The following is a 16,842-nucleotide window of genomic DNA, read 5'->3' on the forward strand; positions in this document are numbered from 1 at the left end:
AGGATGAATTTTTTATTTAAATTGCTAGTATTAATCATCTCAAAACTTAAGGACCATTTCTCATTGTGACCAAGTGCTGATATTATACCACATGTGCTTTTTAAAAAACTACTGTTAGACAATTCTCTCGGGAATAAAAAATTAGAAAATTAAAAGTTAGGTGTGGAAATGGCTGAAATTTCCTGATCTTTTGCTAACAATGGAGTTCGGAAGCATAATACCTTCCCGAAGTCAATTACCTGCTGTGTCGTGTTGGAACCTATCCTATGGCATCTAGAGAGAAGAGCAGGATAGCAAGAGCAGCAAGAGCAAACTCAGAAAAATTGGAATTGCAAAGTCAGCAGAGGGGCAAACTTGGGCAAGACACTTAATGAAAGACCTAAGCTACATCTTCAGTCTAACACCAACACATTTGCTCTTCAAAATGCATATGTTCTTCAAAAATACCCCTTCCTTACATTTTAAATTATTAAATCCCCTTGAATGCCTGCCATATAAAGCTATAAGAAGATCCCCCTTATTGGGATTGTGTCATATGATAATGAGCTAATTTCTATTTTATTTCAATTAATTAACAGCTTGATACCGATGTGTGCAAAACATTTAAATTATACCTAGTCTACAGAAAACAAAAACTCAGGGTGAAAGGAGAAAGTGAGAATATTTGTCACACCATACCCATGCCACAAATCTGACGTCATGGTGCTTTTACTCCAGCCTTTTCCACAAGACTACTGGCACTGGTTTGTCACCCTTTAATTTCTCATACCTCTTCTGGTTCATGGAAGATGTCAGGTATTGGTCAAAAAATATGTTTCAGCTGGAAAAAGTCCTATGGATTCAAAAGGGGAAATCTAGTACAGTGGTCAACAAAATGATCCATGGCATGGCAACCTTCCAAAATTCCACTAAAAATTTGGGGAATTTTCATTTATAGCGCATTACCTCAGGCCAGTGGACTTCATGTTTGGTATCAGGTGCTAGATGTGAATTGACTACTTTCACTCTTTACTGCATGTTTATTCAAGTAATACATAGAACTTTTGAGCAACTCTGAAATTTAGAGACACACAGATGTAAATCCAGGGAGGTAGGCCATACTAATTTTCATTATGCTTCCACTTGAAAGTTCTAATTAGTCTCAGAAAATATTAATTAATTGTGACCTTTTTTGGCACCTGTGGACTGGAAACACCACAAATACAGCTGCCCCCAAGCAGCACTAACAAAATGTCTAATTTACTTGTGCAATCCCATCTTTTTCCTTTTTTCTCTCTCTGGTAGGTACGTCAGCCCTCCTTTCATCCATTGGTATTATATTTCCTATAAATGATCTGAGCTGCAAGAGAAATGACAAGACAGAGATGAGGAGACAGGAGAAATGCTCGTATGGAAAGAGAATTGAACTCTGCTGGAGAAGTACTTGTTCGTGTTATAGGAGGAGGCTAGTTCGACGCCATTTTGAGTATGGTACTAGCCTGCAATCCACCTAGATAGCCACCACAATCCCCTTCCCTGGTTTATCACAGGATTTCCATAATATTAACTCACAATGGAATACGTATACAGAAAAATGGACACCCTCACAAGCTAAAGGCGCCAGAGTTGGTAGAAATTTCATAAAATTTCCATGTACTCACAATTTCCATCTTTCTGTCAAAATATAAGTGAATAAAAATGCTTTTAATGTACCTTGAGCACAATTTTGAAAATTAGGAATGAACAGTGTGTGAAATAAAAGTTATAGTGCCATATGAGGTGACTTATTAGAAGAGATATTTGCACTGTCATACAAATAAATAATTTAAAAATAATAACATTTAACTCTACTGACTTTAAAAGACATTAAAATTTCTTATATTGCATATGTTGAAGGAATTGCCACAATGTTCTCTTTTAATTTAAATACTCTTAAAGTATACTGAGATATATTATAAATATAAAATATTTATACTGTATCTGAACATTTTAAAAGAATATTAATAGAATTGATATCCTTGTATCCAAAACCAAGGTTAGGAATGAAAAATTATCAATCGTTAGCAATTTCCTCTATGCCCCTCATCAACAGTAGCTCCTTCTTCCTCATAGAGATAATCATGATATTATTCTGATTTTGTATAATTCTTTATTTGCTTCTTCATTCTAGTTATATTCCTGTACATTTATATCTAAACACCACCATGTTTATTTTCACCTATTATGGAACTTCCTATAAATGTAATCATACTGTACTGTATCCCTTTTTCTCAGTGTTATATTTTGGAGATTCATTCATATTAGGTCTTTTATGACCCAGTTCATTGATTTTTACTAACTTTCCTTATGGTTTATGTTTTGACCCATGAATTATTTAGAATGAGTATTTTTAATTTACCAATATGTGGGATATCTTTTTTAGTGCTTTCTAGTTTCATTATATTGTGGTCAGGTCAGGGAAAGTGCTCTGTGTGATACAAGCCCTTTGATAATTTTTGAGGATAGCTTTATGGCCTAGCAATTCACCAGTTTTCCTAATTGGTCCATATATGGTTCTAAAGAATGTATTATCTTCAATAGATGGGAGGGTTTTCTGTATACAACCATTAGCTGAAAGTGGTTATGTGTAAGATTCAAATATTCCATAATCTTATGTTTTATTCATTTGTCCTATTATGTCGATGTGATCTTTCACCTATTGAAAGATGCATGTTATAATTTTGCACTAGGATGGTAGATGAATTGTTTGTTCTTCAAAGTCTGTCAATTTATACTTTATATAGAATATATATAAATTATACATATTTTAGAGGCAATTTTACTATATATATATGTTTATAATTATTATGGTTTCCTGGGGGAATTAAACCTTTTATTATTTTGTTAATAAAACTTTTGGCATTAAAGAATATTTTATCTAAAATTAGTACAATGACACCAGCTTTTTTTAGTTATTATAGAACTAGTATGTCTCTTTCCTTGAGATTTTTCTCTACACTTTTGCTTAAAGTATATGTCTTGTAAACAGCAGAGCTGTTTGCTTTATTTGGTTTTCTTTTGTTATATTCTGTTTTTAATCAAGGCTCATATCTTTATCTTTTAACTAGATATTTAAGTCACTGATTCTTTATTGTGGTCACTGTTTAATTTGAATTTAATTTTTTACTTTTTAAATAGACTTTATTTTTAGAGCAGTTTTAGGTTTGCAGAAAGAATGCACAGAAAGTACAGAGAGTTCCCATATACTCCACATATCCTGCAGAGAATTTCCCCCTTATTGAATTAATTTTTACTTCTTATTATTCCTCTTTGTGTGTTTTTATTGGGCCTGCCCTTTGTGTTTCTTTTTCCCTTTTCTTCCCTTCCTATCATATTTTGGTTTCATTGAATATTTTTCCTACTTCCTCTCCATTTTGCCTCCTTCTACTGCTGGGAAGGAAACTATTCCCCTAATGATTGGTATAAGTGGTAGAGCTGCTTTTATACAACAAGGGCAGGGAGGAATGTGCGGGTCAACGATGTGACACATTTGGGCACCATTTGGTACTTCTTGTTCAGTTTTGACAATGAATATACAAGTACAACAACCCTGGACTGAGAAGGGTTCAGTTATGAGGGGCTTAGACCCTCAGGAATGGGAGTTGGGAAAGTGGATGTGGCTAAGTGATAGGGCTTCCACCTACCATATGGCAGGACCTGGGTTCGATCCCTGGGCCCTCCTGGTAAAAAACTTAAAAAAAGAGAAAGCATACTTGAGCAGCAAGGCAGTGCCTCTGTGGTGAGCTGAGTGTCTGCGTGAGTGCCTGCTTGGTGAGCCGAGTGCCGGTGCGGTGAGCCAAGTGCCTGTGCAAGCAAATCACGCAGCATGATGATGATGCAACAAAAGAGGGACAAAGGGGAGAGTCAAGGTGAAGTGCAGCGGAGACCAGGAACTGAGGTGGCGCAGGTGACAGGGAACCTCTCTTCACATCAGAGGTCCCCAGGATCAAATCCTAGTGAATCCTAAAGGAGAAAAAACGAGAAGAGAAGACCAAAAGAGAAATAGATACAGAAGATCACACAGCGAATGGACACAGACAGCAAAAACAGCAGGGCGGGGGAGGGGGAAAATGAATGGGGGTTAGGGTCACCCTAGAGTAAATCACTGAAGGCTGTAGAGGTGCCAGCCGAGGGTGAGGGGAAGTCAGAATGGGAAGTGGATGAGGGAGATGATGAATCCCAGTGTGGCTTCCGGCTGATGTAATGACAAAGGGTTGGAGCGCCTCCCAGCAACCTGCCTCTTCTACTTTCTCTCAGTAAGAGAAGCCATGGGATCCACTGAGGAACTCTTCCCTGAATATGTTTGGAAAAGTGTCGCAAGTCCTCCATGGCTCAAGGGGCAGACGTGCTGCTCAGATCTCCTTTCCAGCCAGAGCTGCTGTGGGCCATGAGCTGGCTGACAGCCTCCAGCTGCTGTGCTTTGGGGCCAGTCACAGTCTTTGAACCAAGATTCCAGGCTCCCTGGGCAGCTTGCAGCCAATTGCTGAGCACTTGTAGGAACCAGGGCTTGGTCATTTTTTGCCACACACAGGACTCCTCCATGGACAATTTTGGCATCTGAGCTCTCCACTGGGCTGAGACTTTCTCAGAGCTGCACAACAGTCTGAGGGGTTCCCACCCACTCCTCCTTCCTTTTGAAGGCGTCACCAGACCTTCCTGGCAGTTGGAAAGCTTTCCCTGCCTACTCCTGCTCCTCTCCCCTTTATCTTTCACAGCCGTTACCCCCAATAAATCTCTTACACTTCCAACTCTGCATTGGCATCTACTTCCCAGAGGACTCACTCACATGACTAATTCACAGAATCCTGAGACCAAAAGAAAGATCTATCAGTGGTTAGGTCCAAACAACTAAATAAGTCTTTTAGGTTCTAACAGCCTCCGAGCTCTAAAAAAAATGCACATAAATTTAAAAAGTAATCCTATTATCCCATACTTAAATAACCACAACTACTTACTAATGAGATGTGTGTACCTGTTGGATGATGACAGCCTCTCAAACCTTGGAAAGATATTTGACACTGACCCCCCTCTATTTCCATCTCACATTGATTTTCATGAGCAATTGCTTTTTATAATGGCAGCCACTGAAAACCCAGGTTTACAAAGATATAAAGGCATTAAAAGAAATGTAGCATGATCGAATATTGAAACTGTGATCAAATTAGCAGTTCGCTCTGAGTATGACAGTTGTTGAGCAGTGCTGCATTTCCCTCGAGCATTTAAACCATCCTGTGGCATTCAACTTCTCTGTGGCACCCCAGGGCACCTCAAAGCACACTTTGGGTGCTTTCCTGCTGCCTGTTTTTCTGGAGGTTCTTGCTCATGGTGCTTTATTTCTTTGTCTATTGTTCTTAAATGCAAGCCACTCCCGTGTTTTGGAATGGTCTTTGTGCAGGTTCTTTAAATAGTGGACCTCCTACAAATTCTGAATTCAGAATGAAAATCCATGGTAGGGCTTCCTGACGGTTACAGGGGAAAATTTTTTGCCTTCTTGTCAACAAGAAATTTGACTTCTTTAACTCCCCTTCCTTTGTTCTTTTATCTTTGTTCTTCTCTGCGGTTAAACCCCTCTGAGTTCTCAGCCATATGTGGGAAGATCCTATTAGATCTCTTCCTGCTTGAACAGGTCCTAGGTTTATTGTCTGCCCACCATGATCACATGTAACTGTCAGTGTGGAAGCTCAAGATTTCAGGATCTACTAGGGTTAGGAGAAAAACTAGATTGCCCATCTCCTATAGTTCTTGCTCTTAATGTTTAGCATAGAGAAATCCTTTAATAGCTGGACAGCTCAGCATTTAAAGATGTGTTTTATTTAATAGAGGTGGTCATTCTGTATACCCAGTTTGCCATAGTTCTAAATATAAAAGACCTTCCATTCAGTCTTCAGTTCATTGTGATTTAGCTTCTGCCTCCACTACTCTACAAACTGCTGTCAATAAACTCAGCAAAATGTTTTTCGTTCCTGACTCCACTAAACACTGCCATGTCCTTGACATCTGTGCTGTTCTCAAAGTCACTGATGCCACAATTTCCCAGTCCAGCTCTTATCACTCCAGTCAGCATATCAGCCTTCTCCAGTCTTCTTCCTCATACACTGTCCTTTTCAGTATTCTGTCTGAGGAGCATTTTCCTTCTCATTTTACATCCATGTAGAAGGCAGCCTCGTCTGGTCTTGGGACTTCAATAAACATCTCTTTGGCAGTAACTTCAAAATCTATATCTTTGAAAACCCGGAGGTAGAACTGTCTTTGTACATGATCTCCTCTACAAAACTGGCTTCTTTTTCTGGGTGCTATTCAGGGACAACATTTAATAATTATGAAAGCAATATTAAGTATAGCACACATTCTTTACTATGCTTTTAGAAAAGGGCATTTTAATTTGACACTGGGGTGGGAGGTTACAATTACATCACATGGATCCAGTAAGGTTTATTTATAAGAAGCTAACCTAGATGCAACACAAAGATGACATTCTATTTGTCATGTAGTAAACTGTGTCTGGAATGGGGGCTAGTCCCCTCCTTCATCCACTCTTGCACACACACCTGCCGTCTTGCCTTCCCCAAAGGCTCTGCCTCAGCCAATAAACTTGGATGGTTTGGTTCACACATGTCTCCCGAATCTGTGAAATTAAGGACACACACAAGTCTGGACTGAAGAGTTAAGGATTGCAGAGAAAATATTGGCTAATCTGCAAAATTTGGGAAGAGAAAATTCAAAAACAGGGACTAGAAGGAGTGAAGAAAGGAAGGAGGTTTAGGGCAGGCAGAAAAGCATTTGCCTGGGAAGCACGGGATGGCTCACAAGAGGCTAAGCCGCAGAAACGGGGGCATATCAACCGTCTGCAGAGTGAGGGCTCTTGGTCTTATACTGAGTGTGAACTCATGATATCAGGATTTGGAGCTGAATGTCCACGTTTTCATTCTCCGCTTCACTCTGTCAAAAGCTCAGGGCTCAAGTCTGGCGCATGGAGAGAAATAACCTCCCCTGCCTTCCTATCTGCAGGGATTTGACATAACCTAGCACAGCGTTCCTTTCTCTGCAATGTAGTCACCCACTTCCTTATTTCCCTCTCCTGCTATATTCTAATCTGAAAGCGGGGCTGGCTTGTGTTCACAATCATTGTTAACTGGCTGCTAGTAGAATAAACATTTTATTGAAAACCAAGAAAAAGTTTTGAATACATTCCCTTTTAAGAAAAATTGGTGAAGAGAAAACAAGAATATTAGAAGAATGCATTTTTTTTCCTGAGATATTTCCGAAGCCTCAGACAGCTGCATTAACTAAAACACTGTCTCTTTTAGAATTGATGACATGCCCCCTCTCTGACCTTTTGACTCTATCCTTTAAAATATATATATTGATTTTCTTTTAAACATTTGGATGTTCTTTTTCAAACATAGTCTCCAAATGTTATATATTCACCAACTACACACCAAGCACGGAGTTTTGACGAGTGATTTTTATATCGTATTCAACAAAATATGAGTGTGTTTGAAGTAGCAGGCTTGTTCCTGGAATAAGCATGGAGGATGCAGAGGCTACAAAGGGAAACGAGTGTGGTTTTTCATATATAAAGAACATTCTAAATGAGGTTTTGGAGGATTTATACCAGGGGTTCTTAACCAGGGGTCAAGGAGTCCGTGGAGAGATTTCAGGGGGTCCATGAGATTGAATTGAAAAAAATTAACTTATCTTTCTCTGACCTCTAACTGAAATCTAGCATTTCCTTCACTTATGAATGTATACAATAAATTACAGTAGTATTCATTTCTTCTCTTTTTTTTTTTAAGATTTATTTATTTATTTAATCCCGCCCCCCACCCCCCCCATCCCCCGTTGTCTGTTCTCTGTGTCTATTTGCTGCGTCTTGTTTCTTCGTCCGCTTCTGTTGTTGTCAGGGGCAGGGGAAGTGTGGGCGGCGCCATTACTGGGCAGGCTGCACTTTCTTTCGCGCTGGGCGGCTCTCGGTCCCGGGCGCACTCCTTGCGCGTATGGCTCCCCTACGCGGGGGACACCCCTGTGTGGCAGGGCACTCCTTGTGTGCATCAGCACTGCGCATGGGCCAGCTCCACACGGGTCAAGGAGGCCCGGGGTTTGAACCGCAGACCTCCCATGTGGTAGATGGATGCCCTAACCACTGGGCCAAAGTCCGTTTCCCAGTATTCATTTCATATCACATAACAGCTGCTGCATATCTCAAAAAATTGCTTATGCTCAACCACACTTTGAAATTATAGTAGTTGTTAGACCCGATGCCAGTTGAGTGTCATAAAGCTGTCTGACTCACACTCTGAGAAAGGGTAGATGGTTTTCACCTGACTGGCAAAGGGATCCATGGAACAAAAAAGTTTAAGAACCCCTGATTTGTACTGTTTATAAGGTCTTTTATTTGCATTAAATCACCTTCGTGGCTAGATGCATAAAACACATTTCACTTTCCTACCTGACACAGCCTGGCCCAGAAGATGGCCCCATGATCAGTTTTGCTTGTATAACATGCTTGGCTTAATTCTCCCATATTGAGGAAAAGAGCAAGAAAAATTCTCTCTATTTTGCCACATCTTTGTTGAGAAATGCCCTAAGCAGTGAACCATAAAGAAGTCTGACAGATTTGTGAGAGGCTTAGCAAGAAAAGAGACTGTAAGATGAGGGAAGATTCCAGCAAAGAACATGAAGGGAGTCCCTTTCTTGGCCTGCTTTCTCTTCTCTCTTCTACATCCTTCCTCATATGTCTATTAGGTTAATCCATGAAAAGCATAACTCACCTCTATGATGGGTTTTAAGGATATGACATTACTGAAATGATGTCTGTAGAGATTTATTTGAAATTATAATACTATTCAGATCATATAGAGTATGTCAAATACTAGCTTGTCCAAAATGTGTAAAATGGACTTAGAATCTATTTTTTTTCCTTACAGAAGCTTAGAGCTTTCATAAAGTCATGAATATTTAGCTTCAATGAGGGAAATTCATACCACTACACGGAAAATAGATTCCTCTTAGGAGATCCTAGTTCAGGCATTCAAACGGCTTTCAGGCTTTGGGGGTAAAAGAGATACCGTTTTCTTTGCTACTGACATAGAGTACAGTCACCTGGTTATCTTTTTCTTTCAGTCCTACGCAGCAAGAGGCATTTCGGCTGTCAAGCAGTGACACTGTATCAGGGCAGCTTTCACAAAAAAGTGTTAGGGAAGCAGCAGGACAGCATCAGCCAGTGATGCCTTCTTGGGGCTCTCTCATTCCTTTCCCTAGGGTTTTTTGGTTTTTTTTGTTTTTATAATGATTATTTCTTAAGAAGTAGAGTTAAATTCTGAAAGTCTCTTACTCAATTAAATGTGGTATCAGCCTTATCTTTGTTTGACATATTTCATCCAAAAAGAATGGCTAGAGGCAATATACTGTTGAGCCCTGGAATGGAGCCTGGGCATTTTGATAAGTTTCTTGTCTGCATACGCATGTGCTAAATAATTGGGAGCACCTTACTTGGATTCTCTGTGTCTGAGCAGCTATAAAACGAGGAAAGCAGTACTCAGTCTACTCATACCACTGAAATATTTCATGGAAAAGTACACAGTATATGAGTGTGTTTGTGAGGGAGCATGTATATATATATATATACACACACACACACACACATACTAATGAGTGGGGGTGTGCAAGTGATTGTGTGTCTTTGTCAGAAACTGGAGGTTAGAGTGATACCTAAACCTTGTGTCAATACATAATGATTTAAATTATTTTTATTGTACTATATGGTAGTCTATAGAAAATATATACCATTTGGTATGGAGTGTACCTTTCTGAATTTAGCCTGTTATGAAGCCATACTTACCGCAGAAGGCTCAAGTTTGACTGTCTTATAGCAACTGGACAATGTCTTATTCATTGACACTACATTTGCTTAATATTCTAGGAGCCATTTCCATTTATATAAACTATGACTTATATGTTTTTTTTGTTTTTTTTTTAAATGTTAGGTGAACTTATAAGAGCTGCTCTGGGCAGTTAACAGTTTATTTACGATGAGGATTTATCTAACTGTGAACATACTGTATGTGGCAATTAGAAGTTATCATGGCAAGAGAAAACCACAGCCTACTTGCTGTAGCCAATACAAAAATAACCAAAGAACAGTAGGGGAAAATATAAGGATTAAGATAGGATTTGTGTGTGTTTTTTTTAATTATAAAAGAAAAAAAATGACTTTAAAAATCTTAAAGGAAAGGAATACCTGACCTCATGGTAAAAGACACCAGAACAATTGTGTGACTCCAGGCCTTCCTGGTGTCTTCAAAAGGAAGAGATGGGAAGACTTGAAGCCAACAAGAAATTAGGTAAAATGAGAAGACTTAGAAACCCTACAAAATATGATTAAAATCTAAACTTGTTTTGCTTTTAATTTTTTTTTAATATATCAAAAAGCCTGCTTTAGTGACATGCTACTCCCACCAGAAAATAATCCCAATACCCCCTTCATTGGGAACATGCTTAAGGAGGCCAGCCAACTCATAAGAACAACACCCTGTGTGTGTACAAGCACATGTGAATCTTTTAAGCTAGAGCTACCGGACTCAGGTGACTGCCACTGCCAGTCACCTGCTTCCACCTGTTAATGGACCCATCTCCATTCCCTTCAGAAAGGTGGACAGGGCACACCAAACTCTGTAAGTGGTAGGGAGGGAATAATGGCCCTCAACAGCCACCTTTTCAAGCAATGTCTCTCCCACCCCCACTTAAGAGGAGACCCTTATTTCTAACCAGACTTGCATCAAATTTGCTTCCTGGTTCTTAGAAAGTTTCTTTTGTTTCCTTTAGAAAAAAATACACATATCCACACACCCATATATATAATTTTTTTGTTTTTACATTTAAATATAAAAATACTACTCTGCTTTGTATTGTAAATGAAGGACCAACTGATAGGAACTTTTTCTTCTTAAGGTAGGGCTATCTATCAGCTAATCCTCTGAGCTTTGTCTACAGCCTAGGGCTTTAGCCCCAAGCCAGGGAAGACTAACAGCCAAGAGACCAAGGCATTTTCCTCCTAATCTCCCTAACCCTCTTTCTCTACTAATCCCCCCTTCTAGATTGGTTATAATCTTTTCAAAAAATGGAACTTCCCCCAAAGGGAAGGAGGTGTTCTAACTACAGATAGTCAGGTCCCCATCACTTTCAGCTACTTTACAGAAAAAGTCCTGCTCTGCCTTCACAAACAGAGATGCTCTCTGTCCAGACAGTGATACCCACTGGACAAACACATCTGATTAAATGGAAGCCGTGGTTGGGTCTCCCCACCATCCTCCCCACTATTGCAATATTGCCTCAGTCTTCAAAAGCTTCAATGATAGGAAAAAAGGGGTGGGCTGGGATGGGTGCAGAGATGAACTTGCCCTCTCAACCTGGCCTATAAAAGCAAGAGTTACTAACTGGGCTTGAGGAATAATATTCTGCCCTTTGAGTTACAGCTAGTAGGACAATTGGGAGGGAGGAAAAGTGGGCAAGGGATAAAAAGCTGGGAAGAGTTTGATGGTCAGAAGTCTAGTCCACTTAGTTTTTATACTGGAAGGGCTCATCACTGGTCTTGTTGAGAAAACATGTGCATATGAGGGCTTCTGTCACTGCAAAGGGGTCGCAGTTGGCAGATGGGCGGTGGTCTTCAAAGTAACCTTTCTTCTCTTTGGCCAACAGTCTGAGGAATGTGGATATTGATACCGTGGTTGGCCACACCAGCAGAAAAATCGATGTTGGAGGTTTTGTGGAACCCAGTTAGGCGCCAGGCATTGTCCAGCCCCTCCTTGGGATCGTAGGCTTCTTTGTGGTACTGGTGCCACTTGCTTAGTTTCTCGATGGACTCCTCAATGTACTTCAGACCATTCTCTGCTCTCGTGGTCTTGGTGCTGAAGTTGTTATGGCTGCCTGCACCACTCCAGTTCCCCCGGAATGGGCTTAGGATCAAAGGTCGCTATCATGCCAAAGTCCTCGCATATATGATGCAAGATGAAAAGGGCCACCCAAAGACAGTCTCCCATGTTGACTCCTTCACAAGGGCCTATCTGGACTTCCCACTGGGCAGGCATGACCTCAGCATTTGTTCCTTCAATCTTGAAGCCGGAGTACAAACAGGCCCGGTAGTGGGCCTCCACAATGTCTCTGCCATAGGCTCTGTCTGCTCCCACACCACAGTAATAGGGGCCCAGGGAAGCCATTGGAAGGCCAGCTGAAGGGGTGCCCATCTGTTCCCATCAGGGTATATTCCTGCTCAATTCCAAACCAGGGGTGTTGGTTGCTCACCATGTCCTTTATTCATTTACAGGTGTGCCTCAAATTGGTCTCTGCAGGCTTTCAGTTGTACTTGAACACTTCACAGAACACCAGCTTGCTAGGGTCCTTGCAGAAAAGGTCCTCGACACATGGCAACAGGGTTGAGATACATGTCATTGTTGGAAATTTCAGACTGAAAAATACTAGCGTCGTCAACATTCCACTAGAGCAGCTCTCCTATATTCTTAGGTCCACAGTCCAGGGTGCAGGTCTTGCAGCACAGCCCTTCTCCAGTGCCATCAATCCAGATTTACATGGCCTGATATACAATCCAGATATACAAGCCAGGTAAAACTGCTTGATGGCGTTGTTCAAGTGGGAACTTGAGGAGGTGTCCATAGTGGAAGGTGTTCTGCAGGATGAGCAGGCTACAAGAGCGAGGCCAGAAGAGGAGGGCAGGTTTGCAGGCCAGAGGCCCAACTCTTCTCTCATTCTCAGCTCTGCTCTATATGTTTTTAATTGTAGACTTTCATGACAGTATCGTACATCAGTGTCCAGTCTCACTGCCGTCATTTTATACATAAGGAAACTGAGCATCACAAGATTTTGTGATTTGACCAAGTGATGGTGTCAGAGCTGGGACTGGGAAATAATAGGTTTGGTGAAACTGTTTGGAGGAAAACCATTCTTAAGGTTGTTTCTCTACTTAGGAAGTATTCATTTCATCCTCATTAGATATGGTCAACAGCTAGTATCTCGAAGGAAGTTTTTAGTGTTTCCCCAACCTTTCATTACTCAGTTGAAGCTCTCCTGCTTCCTTAGACTGAGGTTTTATAATGACTGATACTTCATTTTTTCTCTCAGGTTTCCCAGTTGAATCTATAGTTGCCTAGTCTGAGCTACTGAGAACTTACTCAATTCATGTCAAAAATAAAATGGTGAACTTAGAGATAAATTTCCATCTAATATAAGAGAAACCACTTACCTAGGCAGAGGGTGAGAATCACTCTGAGGTTGCAGAGTTTTGTGGCAGAGGTCCTGCCACAAAGAATAAAAGCCATCCTTCAATCAAAGCATGACCCAGATTTTGGGAGAAACCACAGAACTCATCATCAGGTCCTGATTCCTCAAGAGTATCATGAAGTTAAAATCTGAGTTGATATAAACTCTCTAATAATGAGTATTAAATAACAATAGCATAAGAATTCCAAACAATGTGCTTCTTTGTTACTTCCTATCTTCAAAGCCAAAAATAAGTCCCAAACAACCATGAGGAGTTGATGATGAGAAATGATTCCTGGAAGAGAGTCTGGAGTTCAGTTGTGCAGAGAAAAAGAGAAGAACTGCCTGGAACTGGAACTTCACTATGCTATCTTGGTTGAGATATTCTTAGAATCAGGCTGTTCCCTCCAGAATGTAAGAAGATCAGAAAAATGTTTAAAGATTCTGACACTGTAAACTCTGTAAACCAGGGTTGCTCCACTTAGTACCAGTCAGAGAGGGGTCTTTGGGTTAAGCATTGAGAAGAGGATTCATCCATTACCCAATGGTCAGTAATCTGAGGCAGGGGAATTTGCCTAACTGGTCTGTTGGCATCCCAGGCATCTAGAGAGGACTTTCTACCTGCTCAAGGAACAAGGATTAATATAAAATGGGGGCAACAACAAGAATAAGAAAATTAAATTGTGAATATTCAAGTTGAAGGAAAAAAGATAAAGCCTGCAAGAAAGAAGCACAGGGAGCCTCAAGGGAAGACGACTGTGATACACAAAATGACACAAATAAACAAAGTGAGGCTTGTTAAAGAAAGACCAGGTCATGCAGTGACAGTTAACAACCCACACATCTCCCTGATTTAAAACAGTTTGTTTTATTTCTTGCTCATGTTACATATGCAGCACAATTTGGTTAGGGACTTTGTTCCAGGACTCTTCACTCCAGGACTCTGATTGATGCAGCAGCCACCATCTCACGGGCAGAGAGATCAGAAGGGTATTTTAACTGCACTTAAACACTCAGGCCACAAAGTGTCATGCGTCATCCCTTCAGTTCACAACTCATTGGTCTGAACTAGACACATGGTTCTACCCCACCCCCAAGGGCTGATATGTTGGGCCTGTATTAGAAAAGTAAGGTAAATTTAAAATATTTTAATAACTTTATTTCAAACTGAAAAAAAAAACAAAACAGGAAAAGGCAACTCATCAAGTTACAGAAGCATTACCTTAAAAAGTTCTGTCCAGGCACCTTCATCTTATCTCATTCCAACTATTAACTCAATAGTTCCTCTAGTGTTCAGAACCATACACAGAAGAACACAGATTAGTTAAATAATACAGACTAGGTCTCCTTATTAAGGAAAAAAATGAAGGTGAGAAAACAATGCTTAATAATATTCATATCTCACAAAACCAAATCCCATGTTCTTTTCTTAATCTTTAGTATTAATATAGTATCAACTTTGCTTTTGCTATAAAGACTTTACAGTGTTGTTATAAACTATAGTCTACAGATTACATTAGTTATTTTTCCCAAATATCACCACATTTTTAATCAAAAATATTTTAAATTAGGTTTCTTTAGGGGGAAAGAGGAAGCAGAGACAGGAGAGAAGCTGAGATTTATTTACGTGTACAGTATGAGGAAAAGATCTCAGTTTTTTTTCTCCATGTGTTTGACTGATTGTCCCAGAACTATGAAAAGTTCTATTCATCCTTTCCTAATTGATTTATCATGTCATGTATCAGGTTTTCATGTACTGCATATGTCTGTTTCTGGGCATTAATTTTTCCTCCATTATACTATTTGTTTATCCGTGCATCAATATCATTTAATTCTAATTGCTATCGCTATATAATATGATTTTATTGTGTGATAGAGCAACTACCCTAACTTCTTCTTTTATTTTTTTCTGTTCTTTAACCATGGTGCCCCCATAAAAACTTACATGATGCTACATCAATTTTCTCTTCATCTATGCCTAATGTGCTATTTAAATCACCCACTAAATTTCTTAACTTGATGACAATATTTTTAATTCTAAAAACTTTATTTGATTATTTTCAAATGTATTTTATTTTTAACAGTTTTTCTCACCATATTGCTAGAAATGCATGTCCTTACTTAAATATCCATGGTTAATTCTTTCTTTCAGGTCTTAGTTTGAATATATAACCTCAAACCGATAGTCTAGTAATATCCATGAAAATCTTAAGGTTTGTATCCTGCTTTAAGGAATGAACCTTAACCAAGTCTAAACATTGGACCTGTTGTTTCTTGGAAAATGGCCTCTTTCTACAATCTCAGATGAAATATTTAGGAATGTCTAGGATCCCTTAAAAAGAAAAAGACTTTTGTGCTTAGAAAGTGGTACATAGTTAAAATATAAAAACTATCCAAGTGAAAGGGTAAATTCAGTAAAGCATAAAGATCCACTTGGATTAACAAAGAGCATTTCCTATGTTTGGTGAATCCCTATTCAACATCACAGGTATTAGTCACGTCCTTATTTGCCTGTGGGGAAGGTCTGAAGAACTGGGAAGCTGTCCTTTTCTGGGGATATTCTATGTTTCCGTCTTCTTAATTTAACTACTTCACTAAGTCTTTTTGACATTGAAGATAATTTGTTGGTATAGTTCTATTTTTTACATCAGTTGCAACCCTGCACTTTTTGACTTAACAATGCTACTTTTAGGCATAATAATGATCATCATAGGCATTATTTACAAAAGCAATCATCATCAGGGTTTAATTAATTGATTATTTAATTAATTGATCAAATTATTCTTTGATCACTACACCATAGTACATGTGAAGGATGAGATGGTAGTCTTGCACGGGCATACTAGACCTGATGATACGTCAATGATTAAAATGCAATAGCATGAATCTGTGGCAGCAAATATTTTCTTTATATATTAGTAGGTTTACCCTTTAAGGCTGGTATAGCCTCCTCCCAACCATAGTTGTATATTCTGATTTGGCAGTTTTCCTACACTGTACTGCCTTTGTGGACCTCTAAAACCTAGACATGCATTCACGAGACACTGAAGAAGACACCAGGGAATTGTGTGAACTTGCTCACTCATATCCTTATCCTAGTATCCCTTGCCCTTTTTTACTGAGATGAAGTTAAACCAACATATGCTGAATCCTAGTCACCATTTTCACCAGTCTTTAAAGCCTGACTAGACTTTGTTACCTAAGCTAGCTGATATTGTCAAGTTAGCAAGTTTAGAAAGAAGGACTTCATAGGGGGAACTGGAGACAGAGCCCTATAAAGGTTTTATCTCCCACTGTCTTTGTGACTATAGAACTGTTAGAAGACCCACACAACCTCTAGCCAGAATGATCAGGAAAAAAAGAGGGAAAACACTAATTATCATTAGTAGGAAGGAGAAAAGTGACCTCACTATATGTTCTACACATCCTCAACTCAACCAAATATATTTTGTAACTTATTGTATGATTCAAGAAAAATATTTTTATAGGTATCCAGTACATTTCATTGAGAAACATATGTTTTTATTCTACTGTTTTCTTTTTAGTTTTTAA

The 16,842-nt window shown here is 39.4% G+C and overlaps 1 long non-coding RNA gene and 1 pseudogene across 1 annotated transcript in view; one reads left to right on the forward strand and one right to left on the reverse strand.

Annotated features, from left to right (window-relative positions):
- LOC131273932 (uncharacterized) overlaps positions 1-1,691 on the forward strand; it is a 66,901-nt gene extending 65,210 nt beyond the window's left edge. The window contains exon 4 of the long non-coding RNA XR_009181098.2: positions 1,285-1,691. This is a non-coding gene — a long non-coding RNA (uncharacterized lncRNA). The remainder of the gene's footprint in view (positions 1-1,284) is intronic.
- Positions 1,692-11,574: 9,883 nt separating this feature from the next.
- Positions 11,575-12,687, reverse strand: LOC101427889 (glutamine synthetase pseudogene; annotated as a pseudogene).
- Positions 12,688-16,842: the final 4,155 nt, after the last annotated feature.

This window comes from Dasypus novemcinctus, chromosome 17 (genome assembly GCF_030445035.2).
Source record: "Dasypus novemcinctus isolate mDasNov1 chromosome 17, mDasNov1.1.hap2, whole genome shotgun sequence".
NCBI classification, from domain to species: domain Eukaryota; kingdom Metazoa; phylum Chordata; class Mammalia; order Cingulata; family Dasypodidae; genus Dasypus; species Dasypus novemcinctus.